Source organism: Triticum dicoccoides, chromosome 2A (assembly GCF_002162155.2).
Source record: "Triticum dicoccoides isolate Atlit2015 ecotype Zavitan chromosome 2A, WEW_v2.0, whole genome shotgun sequence".
In the NCBI taxonomy this organism is placed as follows: Eukaryota; Viridiplantae; Streptophyta; class Magnoliopsida; order Poales; family Poaceae; genus Triticum; species Triticum dicoccoides.
This window is the reverse complement of record NC_041382.1, coordinates 349276763-349280367: the sequence shown is the minus strand read 5'-3', so window position 1 is coordinate 349280367 and position 3605 is coordinate 349276763. Positions and strand designations below refer to the sequence as shown.

The window sequence follows — 3605 nt, the reverse complement described above, 5'->3', positions numbered from 1 at the left end:
ATATATATATATATATATATATATATATATATATGTATATATATAGGGACTCTATTACATCCGACTGAAATTCAATTGGCTTTCAGTCATATTTTCAGCCATCCAAAATTTGACAACTGTCATCTGTCCTCCGCTTCTCTCCTGTCCTCTGAATGTCGCTGTCCTTGTCCCCACTCTCTTCCTTTAAACTGGTCCGCGAGAATCAAAAAGAGACCCTGAAAATAAACTAATCGGATCCCCAGTTGAAGACCCAAAAATACCAAGCTGAAGAACATAGCACTTCTACCTCCTGTGAGAAACAGCTCCCCTCACCTTCTCAACATCTGCATGAAAAAGGGGTGATTCCTTTTGTGAGAAACAGCTCCCCTAGCGAGTGCGGGCTTTTGGTGGCCGCGCTACAGGCAGGCCGCTATCCTGCGCGTCTGCTTGGGCCTGGGGATTCGGAACCCGTCAGTTCGTGGCAGTGCTGTGGCAGGGCTAGTGGAGGGAATACGGTCCGTGTACGCCTATCTACTACACATGCGTATTCTGTTCGGCCCATTTCCTTTACTTGTTCGCGCGCCTGGAAAGACGACATGTCATGCACTAGAAAGGCTGGCCCATGTCCGTGACCTTTATCCCTAACTCGTGAACAAGCCGTCGCCGCACACCTGCTCTGCCTCTCCGTCTCTGTCTCTCTCCCTCAAACCCGACGGCGGCACTGGTTTCTCTCCGGCGAGCATCTCCCTGCCCCTTGGCCCTACCCATGTACCCCGTGGTCGTGGGAAATTCTTCGCCACACGCCGGCTCTTCCGTTGGATCTCTTTTCCCCAACCTCGACGGCGCCAGGGTTTGCTCTCCGACGAGATGTGCTCCTTTGATCTTGAGATGCCACGGGTGCATCTTCTCTTCTTATGGCCCGGAGGTCATGGCCGTGTTTAGATTCGCATCTTATTCTTTGGATTTGAGTTCATTTGCCTCACCACGAACCTTTCTGCAGGATCCATGTTTCAGACGTTAGAGCCGATCCCTGATGCATTTCCCGTGGAGTCGCGGGATTTCATGAGCATCGCCGATACCCAGCTGGGCCGCGGCGGCGAGGGCACCCTCTGTGCGGGGACGCCGGCTTAGGTTTTCTCAGAAGCCACCAGCGGCTGAACCATGAGGTAATTACGGATCTAAAAATCTCTCATGTACCATTTTAAGTCGTTTGATTTCTCGGATAAGAAGATGCGCCTGTTTGAGATACAAATTTCTTAGCCAGAACGGACCATCACGTCTAGTTTCAGTGTGAAGAAAGCTACTATTGTTGTGTATAGATTGATTTTCAGTATGGAAATCCCGTGGTGAGAGCTGGAGATTTTTGTTTTGGTTGGTATTCAGTTATAGGATTTGTTGGCATCATTATTATTTGTGTCTGATTTCTAGTTGCTGCTGGTGATTTTGGGATCTGTAATCAATCTGGAAAAATCGAGGGGCATCTCATATTTCTCCATTAAATCAGTCATCCTATACTTGACAATTACTGAAATATTAGGCCCTGCCGTGCAATTTTTTTTCATATCCTGTTTTTAGATGCAAATTGGTTAAATGACACTAATTCTGCCATTTAGTGCCAACATTGAGAAAAAATAGGATGCATTACGTGTTATGGTTTTGAAACAATTATGTTCTTTTCTATTTTTCTATCATAAATATGCTATGTTGTTCTTTTTGCGAAGAAAATATCGTATGATGTTTACTGAACTGTCAAGGCATATTGTAAATGGGCAAACAAATATATGTTACCACTGACTCATCTTCGTCCTCCCAATCCATCAGCGGCTGTCCTCCATGGATGAGTTTGCCGAAGCGCGGCAAGGTGGACCATACAGGTAATGAAGTGCTCCAAATCTTCCAGTCTTGGTATCGTCGAAGCTGAAATTTGCAACGCTGCTGAGCTTGGAAGCGGTGGGCAAAGTGGTGGATTCCCCACTGAAGCCGGTGTGTTCCAAGTTTGCTCTGAAGCTACCAGTGGATGGACCATGTATTTTTGTCAAATTATTAATGATGCCTCTGTAGTTCTTCGTGATTTAATACAACAATTCCTCCTATACTATTTAGTGGCTGAAAATTTTCATTGTTATCAAGAGCTTACTTTTATTCTTAGTAATTCATACGACACAGTTCTGGCTATTGAAGCTGTCCTATTGACAACTGTTGCTGTTTCATATGATACTCTCTTGACAGTAGGAACCTGATTCATGTAGATTTTGAAATGGCCAGTCTTTTTCTGGTCTGCACATTTGTTGGAATTTTATGGAGCCAACTCCATTGTAGGTTTCGCCTTATAATCCAAACTAATAATTATGACCTCGTTGAAACATGTTTGGTGATTAATACACTTCAGAAATCTTGAAAAGAGTATTGATGCTATTATTGCTGCTAAAATTTCTTTTTCTTTTTGACAATCATGATTGAAAGAGCCTGGGTTATTTTTGTACTACATTTTGTTCTCTAGTGCGCAAGCTGCTTGTTTCATTGTTGAGTAGATGACATTGGGTTGATAGAACCACATTCATGTAAATATTCTGATATTCACCATGTGCTTTTCTTTGTTGGCAGTACGGATGATGCAATAATTGAAGATATGAAGAAGGATTACATGGTCGCGCAAGAGATCAAGGAGAATAACAAATAAGCTTTATGCAATGGATAATTTGCAAGGCAAGGTTCTCCATGCTTGTATGTACGTTGCTGCTTTTGGAATTTGGCAGTTGCTTACTGGTCATGTTTGGTGATTAATGCTGAATTCCTAGATACATTTTGTAAACATTTGGATTTGTCCAGGCGCATGCCTGTATGTACTAGATGTTTACTTGTTTTCACTTATCTGCAGAAGTGGTACGTTCCCTATGAGATTAAATTAACTAGGTCCTAATAATGTATTATGTAAAAATGTATATTTTAATGGAGGTGTATTTTCTGGTCACCATACCGTGTTACTTGTCCTGATGGAACGAATTACCTAGTTCCTTGTTATCGGGCATGCAATTACGTTAATTCTGACTATAATTACTCCATCTCTGGCGATGCTCTAACAAAATTTAGTCTTTGGAGTAGTCACGTGCATGCTCAATGTCCTCCAGGGGCCAGGGCCACTTGGAGCAGGGTGACAGACTGACATTACGTCAGCTTGGTCAGTTGTGCAGCACATGCTAGTTTGGTGCATTGGGATCACCACCATAGAACAACTGTTGGACATGTACTAGAAGCTAGATTCTGTCCCTATCGCCAGCCCGGAATACACGCGCTGGAAAGGCTCTACAGGGAGGTAGCATGCGTGAATACAGGGCCAGCTCGGATCCCAAGCGCGGACGGGCGGCCTGGATTCCGGCTTTGCCTGATGCTCGGCCTCCACTCGCATTTTCCGCTCCCCTAGCCTTCTTTACAACCCACACTGGCAAAGCAGCGAGAAAGGCAAAAAAGAACCCAACGTTACAAGGCAAAAATTTCTGATCTCTAATCTAAAACTAACAACACACAATTAAAATGGAAATGACAAAAACCACTAAAATTACACTATAAAATCAACTAAAATTACACTAAGATTTACACTATAAATACCGCTGTAAATCCACTAAAAA

The 3605-nt window shown here is 43.4% G+C and overlaps 1 long non-coding RNA gene across 2 annotated transcripts; it reads left to right on the top strand.

Moving 5' to 3' along the window:
- Positions 1 to 608: 608 nt before the first annotated feature.
- LOC119354563 lies at positions 609 to 2950 on the top strand. Of its 2 annotated transcripts, none has more exons than XR_005171055.1 (3): positions 609 to 1145; positions 1801 to 1962; positions 2584 to 2950. It is a non-coding gene; the product is annotated as an uncharacterized LOC119354563 (long non-coding RNA). The 2 variants fall into 2 exon arrangements; XR_005171054.1 differs by having other exon boundaries at positions 611 to 1145; positions 1801 to 1853.
- The last annotated feature ends 655 nt before the right edge of the window (positions 2951 to 3605 follow it).